Here is an 18232-nt window from a genome sequence, read left to right as displayed (position 1 = left end):
TCTGGATTTAAGTATCCTCAGGTCTGGCTGACTTGCTATTAGAAATAGATTATTTTTAGCTCATGCATGGTTTATAATATAATCTCTGTGACTTCATATCCTAAGAATTGCATTGTAAACTCTTGACTATCTGTGGTTAGTGCTTCTCTTTAAAAAAAACTTCTCCCATCCTTTTACGCATGCAGATGTAAAACAGAAATCAATATTTTTTTAACCTTAACATATCACGAGTCCTGGAGATGTTAATGCCATTTAACAGCTGTAGACACCAATAAAAAAGCAATACCTCACATCATTAGTATGAAACAACAACATTTTCAAGCCACACAAGCCGTCCGCCCAGAGGGCTGTCAGTCATGTCTTTCTAAAGAACACACTGCTTAAGGGCTATTAATCATACAGGCTTCGTAAGAGGAACAGCCTTAAGAATTACAGTGCCATTAGTCATTCAGCTGAAGAATAAAACTTGCATGAAAATAAAGCAAACAGGTTAATTTCTCTTTGTTCTCACCTTTTCCATGTTGATTGTAGGAATGACTTCTGTGACATTAGTTTATTAGCATACATGCATACCAATACCCAAAGAAATATTTTCCCCATTTTTCTTTGTACTTTGATTTGGCTGAATTAATGCTGGTTTATATCCATGGTGCTCTTAATACAGGGGAAAGGAAAAAGTGTTAATTCTTGAATATGGATAGCTGAAATGCAGCCCAAGATGACATTATGACTTTACATAGCTGTAAACTGCAAGGCAATAGTGCGGATTTTCTTGGGTAGTTCCCCATAGTTATGTTTAAAAGAGGAAGGATAGAGACATCTTGGCAAACCTAGAGGTGCAAAATCACCCAAGGAAAGTACAAATATAGCAGCACTTACAATCTTTATCTGGCCTTGAGTATGTCTGAAGCAAGCCAATGTAAGCAAACAATATTCTTCCTTTAGTTTATCCATATGGATTCCTTATTAGGCTACACTGGTGCTTTAAGATTACTCTTTTAAAAGTAAAATTAGCTTTGCTGATCTCCTTAAAATTGGTAACAGTAAGAATCTTCATGGCAGCAAAGAACATCATGCCTTCTGTGCTGTCCCACATGAGCGACTCCATGATTGCAGGTCAGCCACAGAGAAGAGCTTCCAAGATTTTTTGAAGGAGTTTTTAGGCTCTGGAGTGATCCCTCTCCCCTCTGTCTAGAGTTCCTCTTTCCCACCCAAAGCATCATGTGACAGAGGCAGAGTGAGCACTCCTTCCCTCAGTTCTCTTCTTGCCATCATGAGGAGAGGACTTACTTCTAAGTTGCTGCTTTGAGGGGTGTCAAGAATAAAACAATGAGGTTTTTCAATGAAGAGCAGTGAAGAGTTTCAACTACAAATCAGTAGGATGGCTCTATTAAAGAAGTATGGGAGCATGGATTGAAAATGGCTCAGAATGATGATCATTCCTTATGCCTCCTATGTCTGGGAAAGGGCCACAATACAGCCATGTGCCCAGCTTGTGGAGAGTGGCAAGAAAGCCACATTTTGGGGGAAGGCTCTGGGTACCCTGGACCTCCATGGAAGAAAATGGCCCCAAACAGATAAGGGAGCCATTCAGTGACTTTGGCATCAACACCCTCTTTATTGGAACTGCAAACTCACATCTCTGCCATGAGATCAGCATCAGAACAGCCTTTGAAAAAAGGCTAAAAAGAGAGCCAGACACATCAGAGTCCAGCCCAATTGCCATCAAGCTCCCCTCAGAATCAACAATCTCCATCCACACAGAGTCATAGCTTGCCTGCTCAAGGTCATCAGTCCTCCCTGTCCTGATCCCGACAATCAGTCTTTCCTCAGAGCCAAGTATCAACACTGACAATCTTCAAATCAAAGTCACCCCAACACCACAATTCACCATTGGAATTCAGTGACAACTCATTTTCTCACCTGAAGATGTCCTTGTCATTGAGAAAGCTATCAAGGTCTTGGAAGATGAGGTCTTTGAGGTGTCTCCCAAAGGCCCACACATGCCACAAGACACAGGGCAACCAGCCACCAAATCAGTGGTGTTTCAGCAAAATCCATCAGATCCATTTCCGTTCATGATGCCACCACAGTGGGCACTCCCACAGGCTCCATACCTATGGCAACCTGTAAAATATTCCACAAGATCCAGACAGGACCACCAGGACTAATATCACTCTGATGAGGGGTCCCCTCTCATGGTTCTGACTCAGAGGAAGCAATCTACCATATTACAAAAGCAGGCTTGGAGAGCAATTCAGTGCATCTCCTGATGATATGATCACTGACCTGCCAGTTCCCTCTTCAACAGAGAACCTTAAGATGTATTTGGAGCAGTTGATCCAAAAGTTGGTTCTAGAATTTAATGCTTCAGAGCTGCAACCATCCAACCCTTTGATGGTTTAATACAGTCCACACATGAGCCTGTGGCACTCCCACTGTGGCAAGGGATACAGAACATAGCTTTAGTCACCTGGGCTAAACTGATTTGGCACCAGCATCATCAAAGAAGCTGGAAAACCTCTACAGGATCAGGGAAGAAGGCTGTGACTACTTGTTTCACCACCCTCAAGCAAACTCCAAAGTCTCAGAGGTTTTACCAACCAAGGGAAAAACTGGAAGCCATTCATCCCCCCCTTAAGAAGGAGGACAGAAGACTCAACCTGTTGGGAAGGAAGATCTGCTCCTCCAGGGCTATGGGGCTGAAGGAAGCTAAGTGGTCATGTTACTATGGGAAAAGATGTCACAGTTTCTCAAGTTGCTGCCTGTTAATAAACAGATTGTGGCTAAAATCCTAATTGCAGAAGGGCAAAAGTTAAGGAAACAGCAACTCAATGCTGCAAGGTATGGAGCAGATTGTAATAGCAGATCAGTGGCCTCTATCATTGTCATATGATATGCAGCCCTTCTACGGGATACAAGAGTCTAAATAGAGAATCTCTCATTTGAAGGTCAACACCTATTCAATGACCAGTGGAGTTTTGGATTTGATTAGGAAAACAGGTTGACAGCCAAATCCCTGGACATAACCCATACTTCATGGACACCTTTTAAACAAAGATATTTCCCAAGCCATACCCTGGGAAGATATCCCCAATCGAAGCACTATTGTGCACAGGACTATAGATACCAGGCCCCTCTGCCCCTCCAGCAGGGCTTCAGGCCCCCTTATATTCTGCAATTCCAGTTCAAGAGGCAAGGTAGACAAGGGGGAATAAACCCCTCACAATTCCCTAAGGACCAGCACTCTAGAAGTGCCCCATCCACCCAACTAGATTATGACCACTAATTTTTTGATATGTTATCCAAGTTCTTTTGTAAGTGGTGTCAAGTTACTGTTGATGGTTAGATGTTATATGTAATAAAGAGAGGTTATTTTTTGGATTTCAAATCATTGCCTCTGCTTGAATACTTTCCAGTCCAGTCCTGCAAACCCTCTCACTATTTAACACAGGAGGTCTCCTCTCTATTGGCTGAAGGAGCAATTACAAAGCTCACTCCTGAGGAACAATCAAGGGGCTTCTTTTCTAGATATTTCACCATTGACCAAAAGGCAGGGTTAAAAGGCCCATTTTAGACCTAAGCTCCCTGAATAAACATTTGAATGTTCCAAGTTTTGGATGTTATTCATACAAGAGGTTATATCCTTTATGGCTTCCAGAACTTGGTTCACCATACTAGATTTAAAGGACACATACTTCCATATCTCAATACATGAAGACAGTAGGAAGTACTTGAGGCTTAATTATTCAGGTACCACATGTGAGTATGCAGTGCTCCCCTTTGGGCTCACAACAGCATCTAGAGTATTTATCAAGTGTGTTGCAGACGTTATAGCTCATTTGAGGTTAAAAGATTGTATAGTATACCCTTACCTCTGGACTATTGCCTCTTTGTCAATGACTCCCGAGACAGGCTGATCAAGAACGACCTTGGCCCTGCACACTATTCAGTCAGTTGGCTCTTTGGTAAATTGGCAAAAATCTGGCCTCACTCCCATTCAGTCTTTCAACTTCATTGGGGCCTCTTTAGAAAGTATATTTGCCCCTCCTCAGGGCCAAGATTATGTTGGCCCTTGTTAAAAAATTTGTCCAACAGATACCAGTCAACTAAACACATACAAAGATTTCTATGTTATATGGCTTCCACCACTGCAATGGTCCCATACACTTGCTTATGCATGAGGCCACTGCAAAACTGGTTTACAAGGAGCTTCAGTGGCAGTTCCTAACCTAACTATATGTCCCAAGGAAACTATATGTCCCAAGAGTCACTGTAAAGTCTTATCTTTGGTGGTCCATATTAGAAAACCTCCTCAAGGAAATTCCTCTAGGGGTCTAGTCCCCAACACCCACCTCTTGACTGAAGTTTCACTCACAGGTTGGAGTGTTCACTGTCAGGGACTAAAGGTGAAAGGGAGATGGACTAAGAAAGAACCCAGCCTTCACATCATGCATATTTCTAGCTCCCTTCTGGCCCATAAGGATGTGGTTCCCCCACACTATGTAAGCTGGTCAGAGGATAATGCACGACATTGTCCCCAGAGGAAGATCTCATCCACATATGGCCTGTTTGTCATCCTCTGATAGAATCATTGCACCTGACCAGTTGGCTAATTCCAGAGTAGAGGGGTTTTCACAGAAGATTGAACAGGTTATAACTGCCACTTACAAACCCACAATGAGAAGACCATACAGTTATAAATGGTAAAGGTTTGTGCAGTAGATGAGCATAGCCTTGAGCCACAATTGTGTATCTTGAAGAAAATCTTTGATTACCTATTGGAACTGCAAGAAGGAGGTCTGGTGAAATAATCTATAAAGGTTCACCTAGTTGCCATCTGTGTGCATTTCATGCCCTAGTTAATGTACAGTCAGTCTTCTCCATTCCAGGGTCCCAAAAATTCTTAAATGTTTATTTTATATGTTCCCACCTGTTATACCCTCAGTCCTTCAGTGGAGTTTGTCCTTAGTCCTATGAACCGTTTGAACCATGAACTGTCAGACTTATTTTTATTTTGTATAATGGACAGAAAGGTAAATGGAAACATGGTAGAACTTAGAGGGGCAACAGGAATGAAGTGAGGAAGGGTGCTTAAAAGAAAGAACATTTGCCATTATTGTTCCTCCTCCCATCTTGTGAATGGTGACCTGTTCTACATGTTCCTTATTTGATCATGCTTTCATCTGAGTTATGTGGGGTGGCTGTGCTGTTTTACTAATGACTGTAGTGTTCGGGATTATTTTCTGTTTGATTTTATTGTAAATCACCAGAAACACATTGTGTAGGGGGAGATAGTGTTTTTATATGTATATTAATGCTACAGTTAATATCCAATATTTAGTGAATGCTAACATTCCTAGATGGATTTATTGACTTCCAAAAGCAGATGTATATTGCCCAGTTTTTGAGTATGTACTGGTGAATGCTGGATGACTAATTGTCATCATACATTGATATATTGCTGAATTTTTGATCAACAACATTCATATGAAACATCACCAATATCATGTTAATGGTGTCATTCACCAAACTTTAGTAGTAAAGCAAGACACCATGACTCATTGTAGTAAACAAGTTCTGGTTGCAAAGGGACTGATACTTGGAGTCCATTCATGTAAGAACTTCCTGTTCTCTGGACTGCTGCCAGTTAGCTTTTCTGTTTCATGACTTGAAGAATACATACTTGGAAAACATCTTCTGTACCTACAGGATAAAATGAACTGGTGGTTGCAGTGATCCTTGTTTTACATAGCAATCTGACTAGTCATTTAGAAAAAGGCATTTGGAGATTAGATGAAGTGCTCCTGAATGGCAGAGAAGCTGCAGAAAAAGAAAGGATGTCAATAGAGTTCTCTTTAATGTCATAGAGACATTGTGAGTCTGGAGTTTTCTTTCTTTTCTTTCCTGGCAGGGAATCTGATGAAGGGGAAAGTGTTCCATATTCTTTAAAAGGTTGTATTGGCATCATATCCACTTCAGAATCAGAAACATTCTGGTCGGAATGAGTCATCACTCAGTACAGTCTGACAGCTAGTGTGGGGAGAAAAATGAAAAACAGAGGATGAGGGGAGGACAGCAGGAAGCTGAGGAGGGGAGGACTGACAAATGTAGTGGATAAGAGAGATAGATGAACATCCCGCCCTTTCCTTGAGGCAAATGAAGAATATTCTCTGAAGAATTTGAAGTACAGATGTTGTCTTAGGTGTGGTAAATCCATAGAATATCTGGAGTACGGTTTGCTACACAGATTTCCAGTTTTTCTTTATTAAATCTAAGGCTGCAGTTTATATCTTTCATTTTGTTTTAACTTCAGGGTTGGATAGGTAACCAAACAGCTATTTATATGGCTGTCAGTGTCCATTGTTTGCAAGGAAAATGTGTTCCTCTGGAGTTCAAAAGAGGTGTTTTCCCCCTGTGATTATTCCTTAAGCATAGTGAAAGGGAAAAAGAAGTACCTCCTTGAACCAAGGGAAGAAACGATCCCACCATATATTTCAGGGCAATTTCTCACATTTTTAAAGGTATGCTTATAAAATATACACTACTCTTTGCTTAGAGTAAGCTCCACTGAATAGACCTTCTTAAAACTGCTCTCATAAGTGTGTGTGTGAGACTATATATATATATAAAGATTGCAAGTGTCATGCAGATGCACATATCAGCCAAGTTTTGCTGTATCCTCCCACTACATGCAGACAGAGTTGCAAGCTGGACATTCATTCATCTCAGCAGAACCTTCTGAGGGTGCCATCCTACAAATAGGCAAGATCAACAACTGTCCATGCACATGAATGCACAACACTTTGACTGTTCTGGCCCCCACTGTGTGAAATGGCCTGCCCGAGGAGCTCAGGAAGACTTACATGCTTCTGACTTTCCACAAACTACAGAAGATAGAATATTTCAGGAGGGCGTTTCTTTAAACATAATAGGGCTATATTATAACAGAATCGTTCAGGAGGGTGCTTTTTGCAAATAATGAGATTTCACTAGACAGCTGTGTGTAGTATGCATTATGTTTTTTTTTCTGAAGACACTACATTGTCTTCTACTTATGTAATACCATTTTCTTCACTGTTAACATGTCTAATACTTTTTCTTTTGTTTCAGATTATAGTAATCCTAGTCCGATTGCATTTTTATTAGATGTCACATCCTGCAGATTACATTGATGAACACTGTGTAATCCAACTTGAGTCTCAATGAAAAGGGCAGTAAACACATAAATACTATATGGCATCCCTATGAGGGCAGGGATCTGCCTCAGTTTCCCCACATCTGTCACAACCCCAATAGCAGCTAACAAGCAGTTTCATTTGTGGAAAGTCTGCAAGTTGTCAGTAATGCTAAATATGAAAATAACTGTGTTGGACAATATGTTATAATGTAAAATCTTTTTTAAACTCTAGGTCAATTATTATTTTTAAGAACATAAAACTATGGGAACACCTAGTATTTACCTACTTACTGTACCTTTAGGCATGAGTGTCTGCTGAATTATAAGCAATACATCTTTCTGTATTCCCCTTTTTTAGTGCTAGAGAATTTAAACGTGTTCTGCTTTTATTCTGTTTCCAGCATGTAAAGCATTGAGCTCAAGTGGGAACTGCAACTGTCATATGCCCCCCCCAAATAGTTTCAACAAATTATACAGCTTTACAGGAATATTTCAAAATTAAACTTCTGAAATAGTACAGAGGTACTTTTGTTGTTGTTCAGTCGCACAGTCAAGTCTGACTCTTTGCGACCCCATGGACAAAGTCACGCCAGGCCCTCCTGTCTTCCACCATCCTCCAAAGTCTGCTCAGATTCATGTTTGTTACATCAGTAATACTGTACAGCTGTCTCATCTTTTGCCGTCCCCTTCTTCTTTTGTCTTCTGTCTTTCCTAGCATCATGATCTTCTCCAGGGAGTGCTCTCTTCTCATTTGGTGGCCAAGGTATTTGAGCTTCAGCATCTGACCTTCCTGTGAACAGTCTGGGTTGATTTCCCTTAGGACTGACTGATTTCATCTTCTTGCAGTCCAAGGGACTCTCAAGAGTCTTCTCCAGCACCACATCTCAAAAGCATCTATTCTTCTGCGCTTGGCCTTCCTTATGGTCCAGCTCTCACAGCCATACATTACTACTAGGAATACCATCGCTTTGACTATATGGACTTTTGTTGGCAGGGTGATGTCTGTACTTTTTATTATACTGCCCAGGTTCACCATAGTTGTCCTCCCAAGGAACAAACGTCTTTTAATTTCATGGCTACAGTCACCATCTGCAGTGATCTTTGATCCCAGAAATGTGAAGCCTGTCACTACTTCCATGTCTTCTCCTTCTATTTGCCAAGGTGTGATGGGGCCAGATGCCATGATCTTAGTTTTTTTGATGTTGAGTTTCAAGCCTACTTTTGTGCTCTCCTCTTTTACCCTCAACAAGAGGTTCTTTAGGTCCTCCTCACTTTCTGCCATTAGAGTAGTGTCATCTGCATATCTGAGGTTGTTGATGTTTTTCCCGGCAGTCTTAATTCTGGCTTGTGCTTCATCCAGGCCAGCATTCCACATGATGTACTCTGCATATAAATTAAATAAGCAGGGTGACAATATACATCCTTGTTGAACTCCTTTTCCTATTCTAAACCAATCAGTTGTTCCATATCCCGTCCTGACCGTTGCTTCTTGAACCTTATACAGATTTCTCAGGAGACATGTGAAGTGGTCTGGTACTCCCATCTCTTTAAGGACTTGCCACAGTTTGTTGTGATCCACACAATCAAAGGCTTTAGCAAAGTCAATGAAGCAGAAATAGACGTTTTTCTGATACTCCCGTGCTTTCTCCATAATCCATTGAATGTTGGCAATTTGATTTCTAGTTCCTCTACCTTTCCAAATCCCAGCTTGAACTTCTGGTAGTTCCCAATCGACATACTGCTGAAGCCTAGCTTGTAGGATCTTTAACATGACCTTGCTGGCATGTGAAATGAGTGCAATGGTGTGATAGTCTGAACATTCCTTGGCATTACCCTTCTTTGGGATTGGAATATAAACTGATCTTTTCCAATCCTGTGGCCACTGTTGTGTTTTCCAAATTTGTTGACATAATGTGTGCATCACTTTAACAGCATCATCTTTTAGGACTTTGAATAGCTCAACTGGGATACCATTATGTCCGCTCGTTTTGTTGTTAGTAATGCTTTCTAAAGCTCATTTGACTTCACATTCCAGGATGTCTGGCTCAAGGTCATCGATTTCACTGTCATGGTTGTCTGGGACATTGAGATCCTTCTTGTATAATTCTTCGGTGTATTCTTGCCACCTCTTCCTGATCTCTTCTGCTTCTGTTAGGTCCCTACCGTTTTTGTCCTTTATCGTGGCCATCTTTGCCCGAAACGTTCCCTTGATTTCTCCAGTTTTCTTGAAGAGAGCTCTTCTCCTTCCCATTCTATTATTTTCCTCTATTGCTTTGCTTTGTACCTTCAGGAAGACCTACTTGTCTCTCCTTACTGTTCTCTGGAAATCTGCATTCAGTTGGGTGAATCTTTCCTTTTCACTTTTGCCTTTTGTTTTCCTTCTTTCCTCAGCTATTTGTAAAGCCTCATCAGACAGCCACTTTGCTTTCTTGCACTTCTTTTTCTTTGGGATGGTGCTGATTGCTGCCTTCTGTACAATGTCACGAACCTCCATCCATAGTTCTTCAGGCACTCTATCAAGGTCAAACCTGAATGGCCTAATGGCTTCCCCAGTTTTTTTTTAGTTTAAGCCTGAATTTTGTGATGAGTAGCTCATGATCTGAGCCGCAGTCAGCTCCAGGTCTTGTTTTTGCTGACTGTAAGGAGCTTCTCCATCTTTGACTGCAGAGTATATAATCAATCTGATTTCTGTGTTGCCCATCAGGTGATGTCCATGTGTAGCATCGCCTTTTAGGTTGTTCGCTATGACAAGCTTGTTCTCTTGACAAAACTCTATTAGCCTTTGCCCGGCTTCATTTTGTTCTCCAAGGCCAGTTGTTCTGGTCACCTTTTGACTTCCTGCTTTGGCATTCCAGTCCCCTATGATGAGGAGGACATCTTTTTTTTTGGTGTTAATTCTTGAAGGTGTTGTAGATCTTCATAGAACTGATCCACTTCAGCCTCTTCTGCATCAGTGGTTGGGGCATAGACTTGGATTACTGTGCTATTGAATGGTTTGCCTTGGATACGGACCGAGATCATTCTGTCATTTTTGAGATTGTTTCCCATTACTGCCTTCCTCACTCTCTTGTTAACTATAAAGGCCACACCATTTCTTCTGTGTGACTCTTGGCCATAGTAATAGATGTAGTGATCCTCTGCGTTAAATTCACCCATTCCTGTCCTTTTTAGTTCACTGATTCTCAAGTTGTCGATTTTCAGTCTTGCCACATCTAGCTTACCTTGATTCATAGATCTTACATTCCACTTTCCAATGTAGTATTGTTCTTTGCAGCATCAGACTATTCTTTCACCATCAGACACATCCACAGCTGAGCATCCTTTCGGCTTTGGCCCAGCTGCTTCACTCTTTCTGTGGTTTCTTGAACACTCTTCCCCAGTAGCATATTGGGTACCTTCTGACCTGAGGGGCTCATCTTCCAGCACCATATCTTTTAGCCTTTTGTTTCTGTTCATGAGGTTTTCTTGGCAAAGATACTGGAGTGGTTTTCCATTTCCTTCTCCAGTGGATCACATTTAGTCTGGGTTCTCAGCTTGGGTGGCCCTGCATGGCATAGCCCACAGCCTCATTGAACCACACAAGCCCTCTCGCCATGACAAGGCAGCAATTCATGAGAGGCACAGAGGTACTAGGGTTGAATAAATTAAACAGTTAACACTGGATAACTATCATACAGAATTTGTCTAATTTCACAAGCTTATTTAAAATTTTGTGTAATTTGACAAGTATATTTGACCTTTTGAGTTGTACAGTTTCACTATACTTATTCTATGTATGTTCATTCAAAAGGATTATCAGTCTGATAAACAAGATCAAAGTCTGACAAAAATAATTTCTGGTTCTATGTTTGTCATAGAACGACAGCATATACCTTTACAAGGAATAGTTTTGATAATCATTCTGTTTTTATGGTTTTTTTATCATTTATTCTCAAACAAGACTATTCATACAATGTATATGGAAAATGAGGGAAGTATGTTGTCTTCGAAGAAATTTGCACTTAATAGCTTTACCAATAGAAGCATCTAACTATAGCCAACCAGATTTGAAGCGTATATATATTTTGAAAGTGCAGTGGAATACCATTGACTCCTGTATATGGAAAATCAGATGGCAAAGCAGCTGAATATACTACACAAGATGTATTTAGTTGTAATATAATGGTTGTAATATAATGGTTTTCTTTGACAGAAAACCTTTCTTATAATCTGAACAGGCTATCTTAGTTAGAAGCTACTGCTGATTACAAGTTCCGTCTTTGTTAATGTCTGTCTGCTTGAACTAGGAGGTAAAATCGATGCCTTCTGTGTAAACTGAATTTGTAGTAGTATAATCAGAATTTGCCAGTGACTGGTCAACTTGAAAGCAAATGTGAAAATTAAAGCCATGCAGTACTTTACAAGATTAAATTCATTTCCCTGCTGCATCTGCAAAAAGAAAGGGCATCACTTAAAAGTCACAGCTGTAAAAAGTGACAGATGATTAATGTAGCTACTAGATATAACATTTTTATTTCAGAATGATTCTTTAAAAGCATAAGAAAATTGCCGTAATATTGTCAGGAACAGGTTTTATTTGCTTGAATTGTTTATCAATTGCATATCCGCAATAGACCATCTTGGGCCTTAATAATCTGTATTAGTCATCACATGCTCTTCTGACTGAATATTTAATAAGGAAATAAAACAGGAGAGCAGTTGCACAGGAGAAAATGCAGGTATCTAAAGGGATGTTTCTGAAAATGTCTATTTAATTTTCTATTTTCATGGGGGTTTTAATACTGGACAAAGTGTTTCTAGTCTTACTGGTATCCAAAATTTTCCTCCGGAGCACTATCTGATTAGAACCTCCTGTTCTTGATCATGTACTTCCCAAGGTAAAATCTCATGGTCACAAATACTTAAGGAGAAGGGGATTCAAGAGGGGTGGGAATTTCTTAAAAGCGAAATATTGAAAGCACAATCCTATGAGAAGAAAAAATGGAAGAAGCCTAAAGAAGCCGAGTTGGCTCCATAAACAGCTCTCTAAAGACTTGAGAAATAAAAAAGACTCATTTAGGAATTGGAAGGAGGGCCTTATTACCAAGGATGAACATAAACAAATCACCATTTCTTGTAGAGAAAGAGTTAGGAAAGCTAAAGCTCAGTATGAGCATAGCCTAGCCAGAGATGCTAAAAACAAGGTTATTTTCTTATGTTCGGAGTAAGAAAAAGACCAAGGACATGGCAGGCACGTTGCGAAGGCAGGAAAGTGAAATTGTAACAGGTGATGAAGAGCGGACAGAATTGCTCAATTCCTACTTTTCATCAGTCTTCTCTTCTGAGGGAAACAGTGCTCAACAAGGCTAAAACAGAACATATAATGAGGGTATGGAGTTCCAACCTAGAATCAGCATAGGGGTAGTACATAAACATCTAGTTTCTTAAAATGAAACCAAGTCCTCAGGGCCAGATGAACTGCATCCAAAGGTACTAAAAGAGCTTGCAGACATAATTTCTGAGCCTCTGGCCACTATTTTTGAAAATTCTTGGAGAACACCTGAGATGCCAGAAAACTGGAGGTGGGCATATGTTGTCCCCATCTTCAAGAAGGGGAAAAAGAAGGATCCGGGTAAATACCGACCCATCAGCTTGATGTCTATACCTGGAAAAGTTTTAGAACAAATAATCAAACAGTCAGTCCTGGAATATTTATAAAGGATGGCTGTGATTACTAAGAGCCAGCATGGGTTTCTCAAGAACAAGTCATGTCAGACTAACCTGATCTCTTTTTTTGAGAAAGTGACTATCTCGCTGGATCAGGGGAATGCTGTAGACATTGTTTATCTTGATTTCAGTAAGGCTTTTGATAAGGTTCCACACACTATCCTTGTTGACAAGTTAGTAAAATGTGCTTGGATTCTGTTACCATTAGATGGATCTGTAACTGGTTGACAAGTTGCACCCAAAGTGCTTGTGAATGGTTCCTCATCCTCTTGGAGAGGAGTGACAAGTGGAGTGCCTTAAGGAGTGCCTCATCTGTCCTGGGACCTATTTTGTTCAACATCTTTATAAATGATTTGGATGAAGGAATGGAGGGAATGCTTATTAAATTTGCAGATGATACTAAATTGAGAGGGGTTGTGAATATGGTAAACTTCTCTGAGTGCTGTGGAGCTGTCTGTTTTTAAAATGTTTTTATTGTATTTTATTGTTTTATCATATGTTGTACTCCTGAGCCCTACGAGGAATGGGCAGAATAGAAATATACTAAAATAAAATAAATACAGTAGAAGACTGAAACAGGATACAGGATGATGTTGACAGGTTGGAAAACTGAGTTGAAACCAATAAAATGAATTTTAACAGGGATAAATGTAAAGTTCTGCATTTAGGTAATAAAAATCCCATGCATGGTTATAGGATAGGGGAGACTTGTCCGGGAATTAGTACATGCAAAAAGGATCTAGTGGTCTTAGTGGACCATACACTGGACATGAGTCAGCAGTGTGATACAGTGGCTAAAAAGGCAAATGCAATATTGGGCTGTATTAACAGAAGTATAGTGTCCAGATCACGTGAAATGATGGTATCACTTTATTCTGCTCTAGTAAGAACTCACCTGGAGTATTGTGTTCAGTTTTGGGCACCACATATTAAGAAAGATATAGGCAAGCCAGAATGGGTCCAGAGGAGGGTGACGAAGATAGTAAGGGGTCTGGAGACCAAGTCCTATGAAGAAAGGTTGAAGGAGCTGGGCATGTTTAACCTGGAGAGGAGGTGGCTGAAAGGTGATATGATCACCATCTTCAAGTACTTGAAAGGCTGTCATATGGAGGATGGTGCAGAGTTGTTTTCTGTGGCCCCAGAAGGTAGGACCAGAACTAATAGGTTGAAATTAAATCAAAAGAGTTTCGGGCTCAACATTAGGAAGAATTTCCTGACAGTTAAGAGTGGTTCCTCAGTGGAACAGGCTTCCTCGGGAGGTGGTGGGCTCTCCTTCTTTGGAGGTTTTTAAACAGAGGCTGGATGGCCATCTGACAGCAATGTGGATCCTGTGAATATAGGGTGAATTTAGGTATTTTGAGTTTCCTGCGTTGTGCAGGGGGTTGGACTAGATGACCCTGGAGGTCCCTTCCAACTCTGTGATTCTATGATTCTGTGATTATGAGATCCTGGCATGGGAACCAATAAAATGCAAATACTTCAACTGGTTCTAAGAGAATATGTGCATAGCCCAAAAATATTGGATCCCCTGCACAGCAGTAATATTTATTTGTTTGCTTTTAAAAATCTTTATATCTCACTTTTCCTTGTTGCTCGGGGAGGCTTACATGTCACAGTTAAAACACTACAGTTTTATAACCAATAGATTGAAACCCCATATAGCACTCTTCCCACTATGATGCCTTTAGTTTAGACCCTGCAAACACTCTAGTAAATAAACTGCAGCACCTCCTGAAGAATACTGATGTCAGCACTGAAGAATACTGATGCAGCACTCTTTGAAAGCCCATTCCACAGAATGGTGCTAAAATGGAAAAGGGATTGGATGATCCTGTGGATGATCCTGTCAAGGCAATTTAATTCATAATTTTGTTTCATTTAAACCCTGCCTTTCTCCTGTTGGGGACACAAAACAGCTTACATAATATATCTCCTCTCCATTTTATCCTCAGAATAACTCTGAGACGTAGGTCAGGCTGAAACCATGTGACTAACTCAAGGTCACCCACCATGTTTCCATGGCAGAATTGGGGTTCTAATGTAGGTCTCTCAGATCCTAGCCAAAAACTCTAGCCGCTGTGCCACACTGGCTCTTGGGGTGAACAGCCAGTAGTTGATAGCCAAGGCCATAGCTGGAGAACAGCACCAGTAGCACCTTAAAATCCAACAAGATTTTCAGGGTATAAGCTTTCAAGACTCTAAGTTGCCTCTTGAAAACTTATCCCCCCGAAATCTTATTTTTCTCTAAGATGCTACTGGACTCAAATCTAGCTGGTCTGCTGTAGACCAACTCTGTTGCCCTCTGAAACTAGGAACATATGGAAAGAGAATCAAAATTAAATACCTAAGTCCTAAGCCATGAAGAGCTTTAAAGGTCCTTCCTAGCACTATGATTTGGATTCTGAAACAAACTGGCAGGCAAAGTAGCTGTTTTAAAATTGGCAACATATGCCCTTAATGTCAGCTCCATATTTCACTTTATGGAAAACTACTGAATAGTCAATTTTATTAATAGCTGCTGATATATCTAACCATATCAACAGTCCCCTTTCCAACTTTCAGTCTGATGTAGTGGTTAAGTGTGCAGACTCTTATCTGGGAGAACTGGGTTCCCCATACCTTCACTTGCAGCTGCTGGAATGACCTAGGGTCAGCCATAGCTCTTGTAGGAGTTGTCCTTGAAAGGGCAGTTGCTGTAAGAGCTCTCTCAGTCCCACCTACCTCACAGGGTGTCTGTTGTGGTGGTGGTGGTGGGGAGGTAAAGAAGATTGTGACCGCTCTGAGACTCTGAGATTCAGAGTATAGGGCGGGATATAAATCCAATATCATCTTCTTCTTTAAACACAGATGTTTCATCTAAATTTAATTAGCAAATCTAAATCTATCTCAGTTCCAAACCCAGGGTTGAGACCAGATTGAAATTGGGTTTTAATTAATTAATTTTGTTTCTATGGGGAAGAAATCAGGATTTTAGAGTCTTTTTATGATATACTTCTACATTTAGTTTTTTAATTTATTTTATTTAGTCGATTTGTATTTCACGCTTTCCCAAGAATGGGCTCAGGGCGATTAACATCATTTTAAAATAACAATTTAAATTATTCAGTTAAAACAAATAAAATGGTTTATGTATGGTCTTTGTATTTTTCTTCTTTTAATTTTGGATCTCATATGTGAAGACTGGAACAGCTTTTGGTCATTAGTAATAAATAATGTAATGATGATAACATGTTGATAAAGTGGGTCAAGGGGAGATGTACCATCCAGGAACTCCTGGAGCTGCTACGCCATGAGACACTGTATCACCTTCCCTGTAAAAGTAAATTGGAGATTGTCCTTTGATTGGCTACCTCATCCTTAGCCAAATAATGACTTTTTAAGCAAAGGTTCTTCATGGTCCTTCAGTGGCTCTGATACCTTTTCCCATAATGATTCTAGAAGCCAAGACAGATGTGGATCAGGAGTCCAAATGGTAGCTGTCACATCCCAAGAACTCTGTCAGCATCCAATCTGCCCATTAAAAAGGCAAACAATGTACCCGTAACGGGGCCTTCTCCTCTGTAGCCCCGAGCCTATGGAACCAACTTCCAGAGGAAATGCGGGCCCTGCGGGACCTTGAACAATTCCGCAGGGCCTGCAAGACCTTCCTCTTCCGACTGGCTTTCGCTGACGAAGAAAGAAATTGCTAATGATAACCGCTGTCCTAAAAGAACAGTATTAGCACTTTTATTAACTTAATTAACTAATTTTTAAACCTAATCAGAATTTTAATGCTTAAATGTAATTTTGTGTTTTTGCTTTCTTTGTATAATTGAAATTTGTATGATGTTGTTAGCCGCCCTGAGCCTGCTTCGGCGGGGAGGGCGGGATACAAATAAAATTATCTAATCTAATCTAATCTAATCTAATCAAACAGGTGATTCTAACACCTCAGGTAGTAGATCTACTCTCAACTTGGACACCAAGTTGGAACAGATTGGAGAAATTTTATCAGTTAAGAATCTCACAAAAACATCACAGCTAGGGGCCAAATTAACATAACTGAAAGGATTAGATTTAGGTGATATAAATATTTTGCTGTTTGAGGAATGCTGAAACTCAGCAGAGTTCAGGGCCGGCCCTAGACATTCTGGCACCCTAAGCAAGGCTAACTTCTGGTGCCCCGCCACACTGATAACATGACTGAATCATGTGAGGGGTGCCCAATTCAGTGCCCCCAGGAGACCGGTGCCCTAGGCCAGGGGTCCCTAACCCCCGGGTCCCAACCCCCGGGTCATGGACTGGTACCGGTCCGTGGCCTGTTAGCGACCGGGCCATGGAATGAGGCAGAGACTTTCGCCTACTCATTTAAAGACCCCCATGGGGGGACAGGAATGGGGTGAGGGCATGGAGGCAGCCTGGGGCAGCAAAAACCCTAGCACCCCCACCAGTCCATGGAAAAATTGTATTCCACAAAACCAGTCCCTGGGGCCAAAAAGGTTGAGGGCCTCTGCCTAGGGCAGTGGCCTAGTCTGCCTAGTGGAAGGGCTGGCCATGGCAGAGTTAGTTTCATCCTTTCTCAAATACAGAGCTCTCAAACCCACCTACCTCACAAACTGTCTGTTGTGGGGAGGGGAAGGGAAAAGATATTGTAAGCCACTCTGAGACTTGAGTAGTGAAGGGCAGGCAAGCCTGTAGCCAGAAAATATTAGGTGGGGGGCTCATGGAATAAAATTTCTAATGGAAGGCCCCCCACTCTGGCGGCCCCCACTCCCGCTTTAGTGGCCCTGATCTCCTCGCTGCTCTGGTGGCCCCTGCTCCCCTCTGTGGTGCCTCCCCCCCACCCGGTGAAGCACTGGCTCCTGGGGCTCTTTCAAGGCCCCTCCCACTGATCAGCTGATCTGCAAAAAAAAAAAAACCGCGCCGAGGCTGGCACTCCTATGCCGGCCTTCGAGTGCTCTCCAGACCGGCAAGCCACAGAAAAAAATACCTGCCACCTCTGCTGCTTACTCCCCACTTCCCTTCTCGGAAGGGAGCAGAGGTGGCAGGCACTTTTTCAGCGGCTTGCCGGTCCAGAGAGTGCCCGAAGGCCAGCATAGGAATGCCAGCCTTGGCACAGCTTTTCTCACTGATCAGCTGATTGGCAGGGGGCTTTAAAAGAGCCCCAGGAGCCAGTGCTTCACTGGGTGGGTAGGAGGGAGGGGGAGGCATCGTGGAGGGGGGCGGGGGCATGGGAGCAGAGGGGAGGTCAGGGCCACCAGAGCAGCAGTGGCAGAGAGAGTGCAGGCCGCCAGAGCGGCGAGGAGAGTGGGGCTGCCAGGAGGGGCCATATAGGTGAAAAGGGGGGTTGGTGGAGAGGCCGCCCCC

The 18232-nt window shown here is 41.6% G+C and overlaps 1 protein-coding gene across 8 annotated transcripts in view; it reads left to right on the top strand.

Moving 5' to 3' along the window:
- The window catches only part of NBEA (neurobeachin), a 581951-nt gene that overhangs the window by 522693 nt on the left and 41026 nt on the right, over positions 1 to 18232 (top strand). The gene's annotated exons all lie outside the window — the stretch shown is intronic.

This window comes from Heteronotia binoei, chromosome 3, assembly GCF_032191835.1.
Source record: "Heteronotia binoei isolate CCM8104 ecotype False Entrance Well chromosome 3, APGP_CSIRO_Hbin_v1, whole genome shotgun sequence".
Taxonomy (NCBI): Eukaryota; Metazoa; Chordata; class Lepidosauria; order Squamata; family Gekkonidae; genus Heteronotia; species Heteronotia binoei.
Note: the sequence above shows the minus strand (reverse complement) of the source record. Positions and strands in the feature narration are given on the sequence as shown.